This window comes from Danio rerio, chromosome 6, assembly GCF_049306965.1.
Source record: "Danio rerio strain Tuebingen ecotype United States chromosome 6, GRCz12tu, whole genome shotgun sequence".
Taxonomy (NCBI): domain Eukaryota; kingdom Metazoa; phylum Chordata; class Actinopteri; order Cypriniformes; family Danionidae; genus Danio; species Danio rerio.
Window position 1 is genome coordinate 26,863,080 of NC_133181.1, and position 13,533 is coordinate 26,876,612.

The window sequence follows — 13,533 nt, forward strand, 5'->3', positions numbered from 1 at the left end:
ACTGTCACAGGCTTTGTCATCCCGAAAACCGTGGCGTTTGTCGCGGTATTAATTATTATACAAACAGAAGCGTATACTCGCCGCTCCTTTGCTGCACAAGCCGAAGGAAAGGTTACTACGTGAACTCCCAAAGAAACTTTTCTTCAGCACTAACTTACTGAAGATTTGGTGGTATGTCACTTTGTTTTTGCTATAGTTTTACACGTGTACATTAGCTATTTTAAGGGTGCTGTAAACTCAGTTTAGGACTCTTTTAAGAAGTGATTTGCTTTTAATCATCATGTTTACATTCGCATGCTCACTGCTCCGTTAGAAAAACGCGACGCGCAGAACTGACGTTATAGCGCTTCCAGTTTAATTTATGAAGTTTGTGTTTACTAAGCAAAGTGATATTAGTAAAGTTCGTGCACAGATGTATTCAATAAGTCATTGTCTTTAATATATATTTTTATTTAAAACTGAGCTGAAGTGTACTGGCTCTGTGCAGATGTTGTGATGTGGTCAGGATGAGCTGTGCGTTTGAACTGTCAGCTGAACTGCAGTGTGCTGTTATCCAGCAGAAAGACTCTTAATTCTCTTTTTTTTTCCTTCTTCTTTCATTAACATCAAGTCCAACTCTTTTTGGGGGATGAGTGGACTGCCCTGCACATAAATTTGATTTAATAAAATTACATAGTTCACATAACACAGGAGGTGCAGTCATGATATGGATCTCTTCCAGTTGCATGTAAAGACAAAAGCCTCTTCCCTTTACTAGTTGCAGGTATTGTGAAATTCTTAAACGGGCCGGTTAGTTTTAGAAATGACACCTTGGGGGATAGCACTATATGTGAAAAATCAAAAGTTGAAGGTGTGGAGTTGTCTTGGAATTGCTTTGGAATTGAATTGATGTGTTATTTTATCATGCAATCATTTGAGTCATGGTGACTATGGTTTTTTCATGAAAATTATCATGGTATGTGGTTATATTATCTTCTGCAAAATGTTTTTATAAGGTTGCAAAGTCTCTTTTTGGTTGCAAAGTTTCTTTTTGGTTACAGTGCTAATGAAGTTGATGTTTTAATTTGTCACTTGATTGACAGGCATCAATTTTGACAGGACCTAATACTTCAATTTAATAATAAGCCATGTCATTGTTGAACTTTACTTGTGTACGAAAACAATTTTGGAACTGTTTTGTTTCTTGTTGATGTCTAACATAAAGTTGGCTTTGAAGCAAACTCACTTACTGACCACTGGTTTTACATACATTTTTGGTTTTATTTTGTAATCTTCTCAGGACAATTTAAAATAAAAGCGTTAAATTGTAATTAAATTTAAATTTGATGTAATATTTATGACATCTGATGACCCCCCCCCCCCCCCCCCCCCACATTTAATTGACATTTTTCGAAAAACAAAAAAATCTTAATGGCATTATTTATTTATTTATTTATTTTTTTGTTGTGTCTCATAAACTGTTCTGAACATAAGACAGTACCCGTTCTTGGTTGTTTGCCATCTGTGATGCTGCATTTAGCAACAGTACCAGTTTAGACCTTTTTTAACATTAGCAGTTCAGCATAGTGGATAAATTTGGGTAATATCTTATAACCCAGTTCATAACCCATTCTTCTGATGCTTATAGTCACACATTTATAAAATGAATGGCTATAGTCGAGACCATAAGTCTCTTTCATTATTACTGGCTGACTCATCTTCTTAATGGGATATTTGTTGGGTTCATGTCTTTTTATGCCTGTTAGACATTAGATGATGTCTGCAAGTGTCTCACATGAGAAAATCCAGGGTTTACTATATAGTGAATTCCTTGGAAATAATCTAATCAGAGCACTCAAAAGTACTTTTGCCTTAAGAGACTGTTTATTCTGTGATTATTGCAGTAGAGATGAGGTGAAGATTGAAGGTGTTTTCGTGAGGACAACAGGCTTGTGACTATTATGTGACTCAAGACCCCTGTGACATGTTGATTAAGGCTTTGAGGGTTCAGCATCACTCACTTCCAGCTTATTAGTTTCTGAAAAGACAGAGGAAGTTCTGTGCTTTTTGGAGGGAACTAAATTCACTGATAATCAGTTTTGCCAGTAATGTATTACTTATACTAAAGTAATACACTACTTGCTTGTTTCTTTTTCAAAACACAAAATAAAACAAAACAACCCCAGTTACTGTTTCCTATTTATTGAACATTAACAGCTCTCATGTCAATGTATAAAGAGAAATCATGTGCAGATGTGTTGTATGTGATGTGTAAACACAGACTTAGAAAAATGTACAAAAGCTGTCTAATTTTAATTTAAAGGGGGCGTATTAGTACTGTATCTAAGGGATCCATAATCACATCTTAAAAGTAATTATTAGTACCTAAAGGATTTATATAGTTGCTTAAAAATATGTAATAAAAAGTACAAAACAGTTCCTTTTAAAATGCCCCAGTGACAGCTATTGTGCCTTTGTTTCTGACAGTGCATGATACTCATTTTGAGCTTGATTATGGTTTTTGCTCATCTCGCTCGCACAAAAAAAAAAAAAAAAAAAAAAAAAAAAAAAAATAATAATAATAATAATAAAATAAAATAAAAACAATTCAGCATCACTGAAAATGCATAAAAACTGTGAAATGCAAACTCGGAATAGTAAAGGGTCAGTTCACCCACAAATAAACAAAAATGACTCACAAATTACTCACCATCAAAGGGATCAAACCATTTGTTGAACACATAAAAATTCATTTGAAAGATGCTGTAAACATATGGCATCAATACTAGCAAGAACAAACACTATGGAAGTCAGTGGTTAACAGTTTACAACATTTTCCAAAACATCTTCTTTTATGTTCAATTGTAGAAAGAAGCCCAAGCTGGTCTGTGACAAGTAAAGGGTGATTAAGGGTTAGTAAATCATGAGAGAATTTTTATTTTTGGGTGGACTATTCCTTCAATTTCTGAAGAGTGTTAAACTTTTTCATGCAATTCAGAAAGGCAGCAACTCTGAAAGGTTCACTTCCTTCAGCCTGGGTGTTTATTCTCTTTACAGTCACAGCAAAATTCTCAGAGTAAAATTAACTCAGTTTAGATAGTATTTGGTCCCTCTCTAAATTGAGTAAACGTTAAGCTAAGGTAAGCTAAATTGTCCATAGTGTATGAGTGTGTGTGTGAATGTGTGTGTAAATGCTTCCCAGAGATGGGTTGCGGCTGGAAGGGCATCCGCTGCATGAAAACTTGCTGGATAAGTTGGCGGTTCATTCTGCTGTGGCGACCCCGGATTAATAAAGGGACTAAGCCGACAAGAAAATGAATGAATGAATGAATGTTTTACTTTATTTCTGTCAGATGTTTATAAAAATCCATATGAGATTTATTGAAAAAAAATAAATAAATAAAAACCAACAACAAGGAAAGAAATATTATTTTTTCCGATGTCAAGGTCGTGGAGAAAAGTGGTTGACTAACTTGGGCTGTTTGACTCGATTTCCAGTGTTAGTTTTTCTTGGCTTGCTATGACAAGTATTAAGAGAGTAAAAATGATCAGATTGACTGTTCTTGTATTACTGTTGATAAGTTATGCATTAGTGTGACGCAGTGGGGCAGTAGGTAGTGCTGTTGCCTCACAGCAAGAAGGTCGCTGGGTCGAGCCTCGGCTGGGTCAGTTGACGTTTCTGTGTGAAGTTTGCATGTTCTCCTTGTGTTCGCGTGGGTTTCCTCTGGGTGCTCCAGTTTCCCCCAGTCCAAAGACATGCGGTACAGGTGAATTTTGTAGGCAAAATTGTCTGTTTGAGTGTAAATGATTGTGTATGGATGTCTCCTAGAGATGGGTTGTGGCTGGAAGGGCATCCACTGCGTAAAAGCGTGCTGGATAAGTTGGTGGTTCATTCCACTGTGGCAACCCAGGATTAATAAAGGAACTAAGCCCAAAAGGAAATGAATGAATTAATTTTCATTATGTTTAACTTTACAAATTTTGTCTAAATTATTGTTTATCATATACAAGAAAGATTTCAGTGTTTTTCAAGAGAATGGACTTCAGCTGTGGTTTTATAAATTTTTTAAACACACTTAGCTTCTGAATCGCTTTGGAGATAAAGACATCAATAACCAGCATATGCATCTCAAAAATGGTTAGAGATTTTGTTTGCTGCAGTGCATGCTAGGAGAATCATATTACATTCATCCATAGTTTCCAGCATGCACTCCAGGAAAAACAAACAAAAAACTCACCATAGTTAAGAAGCATACTGTTCTTCTTAATGGTGACATCCTAAAACACAAACCGTGTTGTTTTTAATTGCTGCAGTAAAAATGACTTATGGAATATTATATATTCCAAATTATACATGGAATTTGTAGTCTGACAGACATAAGGGCAAACATGTTGGTAATCTGTAAAGCTGCAGTTTGTGGAGTTGCTTAATGATCCTCTCCTCAGATTTTGAGAGATTTGATATGTTTCCTTTCAGTTGATTTCATCTAAGGCTGTGACTGAAGTCAGTTGTAGTTTTTTGTTTCTCTTCTCTGTTTCTGCTTAATAACAACAGTTGTTCGTCATCAGTGCTCACTTATCACTTAATTAATTCCTTCATTGACTCATTAACTTTAACTGTGCTGTTGAGTACCTTTTACTCCGTTTAGAGAGGGACCAAAAACACTCTTAACTAAGAAATAGTTTTTCAGAGGATTTTGATGTGTACACTTTTGGTTTAAAAAGGGCCTTACATTTATGCAATAACAGAAACAAGCGAGCCATCCCAGATGAAAAAAGCAATGCAGTAATAACGTAACACTTTTTAAAAAAGTAAAGTTAAACATAATAACACAATATGATTTGTTACAATAAATTTCAGTCATTTCTAAACATTTTAACCACATTTTGCGAGTAGTGGTGTTGTGTGACTGATGATTCACAACTAGAGACGTACTGTATGAGTAAAAACTGCATGTTGATGCAAGTGTATGTGAGTTACTCTGCACGCTCTGATATGAGTCACAAGCCAGAGGTCACACACGCAGATGTGCAGATGTCCCATGTAAGTGTGTGCGTATATGTGTGCTCTGTGGTCTTAGCGGCGGCCCTGAGGTGTGATTTAGTGTGTGTTTGTGTGCATGCTGTGTGAATGAATGCGTCCGGTGTTAAAGATGCGAAATTGGCCCAGTGAGTCGTGTAGATTGATCAATCTGCATCACAGTTGGAGGTTGTGGTTTTGTTTGAGTGCAGCTGGCCACTTCATGTCCCCAGTGTGTCACAGTTTGACACGTGGCTACGCTCGCAGCCAACGCAGAGAGGATCCATTTGGGCCGACGAGCACATCTTCCATTATAAACATGTCAAAGGGGCCCTCGTCACTGTTCACTTACGCAAACGGGAAACCGCACTCTGTTTAGGCTGAATGGCTCAATCCAAATAAGACTCATTAACAGTCAAGAGGTTCACGTTGGACATCATGTTTTTTTTGTTTTTGTTTTTTTTCCTCCTCCACCTCTAAAGTGGCTCTAGATGATGTGCTCTACAGGTACCCGCAATTTCAAAAGAACTCATGCCATGCTTTTTGGCTTGGACAATGTAGGCTGGAGTGAGTTGTGTTTTATTTATACATGGCTGGAAATAGTTGCGGTGTGTTATTCTCTAGAGGTCATGCTGTATTCTGGTCTGTCCTCTCTCTCATGCTGAGATGGTTTCTGGTGAGACGTGGTCAAACGTACCATAAAGACCCCATGAAATCAAAATCCTAGTTTTATGACTTTTTGTCCATGGCTGTAAGCTTTGACAGCATCTATAAACTAGTGCGGTTTTAAAAATCGGCATTTACAAATAAAAAACTTTTCCTTTAAAGTACAAGGATTAAAAAGGATTAAAAGGGTCTTGTTATGCTTTATACACTTTCAAGTTTTCTTTAGTGCATAGCTCATTGAGCATGAAAAGGTTATAAGTGCTTGAGTTATTCTGTTATTTTTCTGTGTGCTTTTGATATCACTGTTTTGTATTTGACAGCTAATGTGAAATAGAACTCTCATGGAAGAAGAACTCTTCTTTTGTGCTTGTGCTTCTAGTTGTGTGCTCTGAAAAAAGCTAAAAGGACAAAGTGTGTAGATGTGTTTTTGTTGTTACAGGTGTAACCAAAGCATGATCACTTGCATTTAAAGTAACATACAGAACATGAAAGTGTATGGGCATTAAACACAAAAATGATCTGTGAAGTATTTTTTTTGATAGATGCTTACCTATTTTGATCGATAAAGCTCTTCAAAGTCATATTAAGATTATAATCTATTCTTCACATTGTGAAAAAAAAATCTTTTATGAGCTGTTAGTTTTGGGAAATTCTGAATGTTTTTTCATTGCCTGTGGGTTTGAGTCATGGTTTTGGGGACCCATTGTTTAGCATAATTTGCATGTCTCTCTTATCTGACGCACTTAGTTCAACTCATAAAATTCTCACCAAAATTGTTGTTCTGAATTAAGTCTGTAAAATTACAATGATCTCTGTTCTATGGCATCATTGTAAAAACAATGTTTTAAGGAACCAATTTGAGAGGTGTAATTTAACCAGCTTTGCCATGACAGGATAGTAGCGCCGTTTAGGGTTGGGTCAATAGACAATGCCATCATACATCGCGATCCACAGCTGTCTACTGCCTGCCGTCCACACAATACCAATGAAAATGCACATCACGTGACCACACACAGAGACACACACATTGTCATGCGCTCGACTGAGTTCCAGCAGTCCAGCAGTGGGTGTTTTAAGCACAAAACCCCAGAGAGCAGTGCATGTCAGACATACGCTGGATCTCGTCTCACTATAGTTGTTAAAGGTGATATTTAATTAATCTTGTTTCTATCTAATAACTCTTTTGAATAATGTCACAGTATCAGTCCACTGCTTCAACCTTTCACTTTCATGCTTGTACTTGGTAATTTTAGCAAAAACCCCAGATACTGTTGGTTGGTTGTGCATCTTTTTTCACCAAGTTTTTCAACGCCATTATAACAACACAGATCGCTCTGCCTATTCATGCCAGTGTCCTGTGGAAAAAGGGATTGACAGGTGGTAATTAGTGTGTAACTTATCTTTATTTATTTATGATTTGGTTATGGGTAAAACAAAGACCATGTGGGCCAGGTAGTTAAAACGATAGGCTACAAATAATTAATTTGTTATGAATGAATTCATTATTCATAAATATTTAATTCACCACCACCTACGACGACGATGCCATCGTCCATTGCAATGTTTCACATTAGACATTTTACGATGCCAAATTGGTCGACATCGCCCAACCCTAGCACTGTTGCAAGCAGCAGGAGCAAGTAAACTACATAGAAATGTCCTGTCAGCATGCTATTTGAGTAGACTTTGCCTTCTGTTGAACATTTGGAGTTCAAGCATAGATAAGTACAGTATGTGGACATGAGTGGAATATCTATTGAGCAGAATGTGAGCTATTTAAGTTTTTGACTGTGGCATGTGTGTACGCTTACAATTTGGTCAGTGCAGCAAGCACCCTTGTGCACCGCAAGCCACTGGAAGGAATGGGTTTTTATAACGCAGCTCTTTTTGCGTCTGCTGTGAAAGCTTGAGTAAACTATGTTTCATATTGTCAGAAAAGTGTCTAGTTTGCACAAATTCATAAAATCATTCATATTATTTTTAAAATGATGCGTGCACCAATCACTACCCCTAAACCTACCTTTTTTTGGGGATGAGCAAATTAGATCACACTGTATTTTGATGGTCCGTTTGTTGAATTTAAGTTACATTTCATCTACATGCCAACAAAAATACCAGTTGTGGAGTTTTGGATGTTTGGATGTTGGTGGATAAGTTGACAGTTCATTCCGCTGTTGCGAACCCAGATTAATAAAGGGACTAAGCCAACAAGAAAATGAATGAATGAAAACCAGTTGTGGGGCAGTTGTGGCTGAATGATTAGTGAGTTGGACTTGTAATCTAAAGTTTGCTGGTTTAATTCCTGGTCCTAGCAGGAATTGAAGATGGGGAAAATGAATGAACTGCACTCTCTCCATCTTCGATACCCAGCTGAGGTGCTCTTGAGCAAGGGCACCCCAATTACTCCCAAGGTGCTAGAGGCAATAGCTGCCCACTGCAAGGGCATGTGTGATCTCACTCCTCACTCAATGTGTGTGTGTGTGTGTGTGTGTGTGCGTGTGTGCGTGTGTGCGTGTGTGTGTGTGTGTGTGTGTGTGTGTGCGCATTTGGATGGGTTAAAGGCAGAGATCTAATTCAAGTGTAAGTAAAACCATATTCGACAAGGCTCACTTTTTCATCATTTTATCAGCTTGGGACACAATCATTTCTGTGACATAAAATATTGCCCTTTATGTTTAAATAAAATGTCTGTCGCTAATATTTCAGTCAATCTTACTCTGTTATCTTGTCTGCCCTCTGTCAGAGGTTGACGTCGGGCTTAGCCTCCTTCACCAGTCAAACAGAATGATTATTGACAGGTGAAGAGGTGGAATTTTTTCCAGACATTATTTAGTCTTTACTATGATTTATATAGCCAGTTTGGAACATTAGGTACAAAAAAACGTTCTTTTAAACCTTACAGCTCTGGTAACAGCTGGAAATGATGCAAGCCAGTGGTTAGCATAACTCACTATGTAGCCAATAGCCAACATTTAACCAAAATCTTTATGTGTGCTGCCATCTTTTGCAAAACTATTTTTTTATTTTTTGTTTTCATTTTTTATTTTTAAATTTTAGCAAACTGACATAAAATGTCAAACAAAGCCACTGGAGGCTGTAGTGGATTGCTGAGGGAAAATAAAGAATTCTTTTTTTTATGTACTTGTTTATTTTTGTTTAGTTGTCTTTTAATAGCTTTAAAAAGGAGAAACCCTTTGAAATGTCTTGTCACAAAGGTTTTTTCAGTTGTAAACATGACAGATCAGGATATAAAATCAACTTCTTGGTCTAAGGACATCTTTTAGACATTCAATATAGCAAAAGTTAAAAAAATTGCCAGTTTGCTATTAAACGAGTTCACACTGGGATGCATATTCTGCAAAACTCTGATTTTAGACAGATTGCAAAAGAGTGTGGTCAAAATAAATTCTGACCTGCTTGAGAATGGTCTGTATCTTTCACTGAGACAGTCTCTCATTCTAAACTGAATCTGGATGGTTTTATTACTTTAAGGCACGCTTCTTCCTCCAGAGTAAAGTGGCTCTTTGAGTTCAGAGCGAGGCTGCGCATTAAACCATATGGTGTTTGCCACTCCACCTACACAGTAATAGTGTGGAGTAGCTACTTATTATGTTCAGTCTGGGGTCTGCTGCCTCGAATTTGCTAATGACTTTTCCAGACTGTTTCTGAATGTTATGGTACTATATCTTTCTAGAAGTAGAGGGAGAGATTCGATCTTTCAGCATGGAGTCATATAAGGTGATTGGTCTCTAAACTGAAACAAAAATACTTTATTTTTTATCTCTAATCAAAACTGATCAAGTTATATGGAGTCACAGACCTACCCACATGCTGGTTGTTTTAGCTCAGAGTCTACATTGCCTCCTCCACTCACTGAACTGCTTTTAGTGATGATCCTAAAGCTCAGATACACTGTAAAAAGAGACCAGTTGGCTTTACTGAAAAAAGCTAGGAAATCTTTTACCATACAATTATTAAGTAAAAAAACTATGTGCATAATTATAAAAAAATTAAGTCAACCTAAGAGTTACAAGTTACGAGTTGACTTCATATGTGTAGTATATATATTTTTTGTTTTATTTTGTATTTTTATTATTTTAATTTTTTTGTTTAGTCCCAACCAGCACAGCAGAAAAACAATTAGTCAAAGTCAAGTCAAGTCATCCTTAAATTAATTAATTAAGCAGCTTTACATTGATGAAAAAGAATTAAAGCCATAACAATATTTCAAATTTTGGAGCAGCATATCAGGCAGTGAGCAGAGCAGTGGGAATGGGGGTGTAGTTTCAGAATAGATTCAGACTGGTTAAGTTCAAACTCCCTTAATTGATGAATATGGAGTATGGTCAACACAAGAGCAAACAGGTGCATACAGGCAATGGAGAGTTGTGGTCAATAAACAGGCCAATAGTCAAAACGCAGGCAGGCAACGGTCAACACAGGAGCAAACAGGTCTATACAGGCAATCCAGAATCATGATCATTAAACAGACGAATGGTCAAAAGGCAGGCAGGCAACGATCAATACAGAAGCAAACAGGTGTATACAGGCAATCCAGAGTCGTGGTCGTTAAACAGGCGAATGGTCAAAAGGCAGGCAGGCAACGGTCAGTGCAGAAGCAGTCAGGTGTGTACAGGCAATCCAGAGTCGTGGTTATTAAACAGGCGAATGGTTAAAAGGCAGGCAGCAGACAGAAATAAACAGTAACAGTAAAAACCGGCAAGGCAAGGAAAACACGTTGTAAAGGTCATTAAACAGTTAAACAAGACTCAGCACTGATGCATTCGTGTGTGTGCTGTTTTTAAAGTCCATGTAATCAGTCCTTGATTGTCCTCTGGCTTAGTGTGTGTGGTGTGCAGTCAGCAGAATCCGGAACTGGTGCGTATGAGTAGTGCATATAATAATATAAATATATATAATGATAATGATCCATATAATGGCGGGATTGTAGTTCTATTGCGATCTGCATGTTTACCAGTGATATGCAAGGATTAGATCGCTGGTAATTGTGACACAGTCTGTTAGTTTTAGGATAATTATTGACTATTGTGATCCAAAGCAGTGACAAAATTTGTGTTAGAAAATATAAAACTGGTATAAAACAACTATAGCGTGCGGTTTTTCGTTTTTACCTAAATAGATCCTTGATTTATTTCACGTCACGTCAAATTTCAGTTTTCTCTCTAGTATTTGACAAGCACCGAGCTCTTCAAGATGCTTCTTATTGACTGTTTCTCAATTCCAAGAACGCAAAGAATAGACTTATGTTCTTGTGAGAATCTGTCTTGCCAATTCGCCTCAAAAGAACGAACTTGGGAGACTGCAAGAACAGAGAACGCTTCCTGTGAGAAAAGAGATGCTGCGTTCTTCCTGATGGTCACATGATATTCTTGTGTTTTTAACTGAAAATTATTTAAACATTACAGCATTCATACATCGATTTATTGTTTTTCCCATTTCACAATATATACTATGCAAATAGACATTACAAATATAAGTTGCTCAACAAAAATAAAACAGATTTTAATATGAATTTCCACAAATAAGCACCCTTAATGTGTTTAGAGTAAAATCTTTACTAAGATTTTTATGGTAATGCCTACTTTCACTGTTACGTTTAGGGAAACTCCTGAGAAAAAATAAGCTATATCTCTGAACTTTGATAAAAAATCTATATAAAATGCTACACTTCCCAGCTCCAGTTGCAATAACTTCTGGGACTTCTAGATCGAGTTCAGTGCTCAAGTTTGCATCGGTATGTCCTCAATATCAAGAACCCATACTGTCACCGACTCGGTCACAGTCATTCCCCTCGCTGGCCAGCAGAGGTCACCATCCCCGGACTATTAACCATTACGTCATCCACTTACACTGATAGCCTACACACCTGAAGCCCATCCACTTGATCACCCACGCTCAAGCTTATAAGCAGCACACACACACTCAATCATTGCGAAGTCTTGTTCTGCCTCGGCTAATAGAGATGCGCGGATGGGCTATTATTTCATCCGCAACCACATGACAAAATTCATCATCCGTCCGCCATCCATCCGCAGTAACATTTTTGACCAATTTTTAAAACCGCACCCGCCCGCCATCTGCTGATTGGGCTCTTTATTTGAATGGCTTATTCCTTTTTATTATTAAATGAATGTTTCTTTATTGATCATTATAGAATAGAGAATGATTTTAATGTAGACATGCAGTTAATCCAAACGTGCAAGTCATTAATTGACAACGCTTTGAAGTGACGCTAAAGATACGAGGACGTGTCTTTTCACTTGATTCGATTCCTCGGTCCTTGAGTCTTTTTTTTTTGCGTCCTTCCCTCGTATCCCGGTGGGGTGGAAACAAGAGGAAAAAAGGCAAGGAAAGGAAACGAGGATGCACAAATAAGAAATGAGAAGCACCCGAGCTCTCAGAATATCAGCAGTGAACTCCGTCTCCATTCGGCGCACAGGGACAAAAGTAAATAAATAGCCTAAATTAAACGCACTGTACTATACAACTTTTTTTATTGTAGCCTAATAGAAAACGCATTGACACATCATTTCAACATGCTGCTATTTAGCCTACTACTAAATGCCTATTTCACTTTATTTTTTAGTAAATAGATAGAATAATAAGTCATTGACATTATAGCCTAATAATGTTTACATTTGTAGTTGTCCATAGCAACCCCAAAAACGTACCTGCTTGCCTTGCACATCTAATTAATGGGCACAGTTTTTCGACTATTTATTTATTTATTATTTTTTGCTGTGGATGTTATTGAGCTTGTAGAAATAACACCAGTTCTGCTACACAGATGAACCTTTATTTATATCTCTATCAGACAATACCAATTTTATATTCCAAAAGAAACAACAGGCAGTAAAAAAATATTAACATAAATAGCTATCTTAATGTAGGCATAGGCTATAGTCGCATGCTTTGGCAAACAGTTGAAATTTTTTTTAATAAAAACGTCATATCGTGCCTAAGCCTTCTAGGCTCAGTCACCCCCACAATTAGAAATTAAATTAGAAAAATAGATTTGCCATCCCTCTTTGAGCGAACATAAAGTCTGACCAGGCTAAGTGCATGTATGACAAGTGCCCCAATAACCATGGATCATCCCCATTCCCCTCAAACTTGAAGCATAACGAAATACTACGCCATTACAGTTGCGACAAAGAAATTCTGGCAGAATAACCTTAGCCTCGGAACGTAAAAGCGAGGCCAACATGTCTAGAATAGAATATGCTAAACCAATATGAACTCAAATGTTTATATTAAACATATGTGTAGCCTATATAACATAGGCTAATTGGTTTAATATGCCTGACCTTAGGTCTAGTTTGATTTTTTCTTGGCACAATGCAGGAATAAAATAGCATCTACAGTGTCAGGATTTAGACGGGAGCGCCTGCATAGCCACTATAATGCGCCCTGCTGCACTGAAGGAGCGCTCGATCAAAGCACTTGTTGCTGAAATGCATAGAATTCTCTTGGAAAGGTGCTGTAGTCGTGGGAATGACTGGCCTTATTTCTCCCAGAAGGAAAGTAGATTTTCCTCTGCTGAGGAATACTTCTTTACTTCATCCAGAATTATGTATCTGATTCCTCCTCCCATTCTGTGAAGTCAGTCCTAGGCTTTTTCGTTGGTGCGCCAGCTATGCCTATAAAAACAGTACAACCGCCCGCCACCCGCCCGAATTTAATAAAAATATAATTTTTTCGTAACGTCATCCGCCCGATCCGCGGTTTATCCGTGGAGTCCGCGGCTATAACCGCCAACCGCGCATCTCTATCGGCTAACACTACTGAGCGTTTCTCTACACTGCCTGCTTTCCCATTGCTTACCTCGCCTTGTTCTCCGACCTCGT

The 13,533-nt window shown here is 37.6% G+C and overlaps 1 protein-coding gene across 2 annotated transcripts in view; it reads left to right on the plus strand.

Moving 5' to 3' along the window:
* Nucleotides 1-13,533, plus strand: part of tgfbr3 (transforming growth factor, beta receptor III) — a 206,811-nt gene continuing 193,278 nt past the window's right edge. Inside the window, exon 1 of one of the 2 annotated variants that reach the window (NM_001311172.2) lies at nt 1-171. The gene's annotated coding sequence lies outside the window, so the exon portion shown is untranslated. The remainder of the gene's footprint in view (nt 172-13,533) is intronic. The other variant, XM_073952454.1, reaches the window with a different exon arrangement.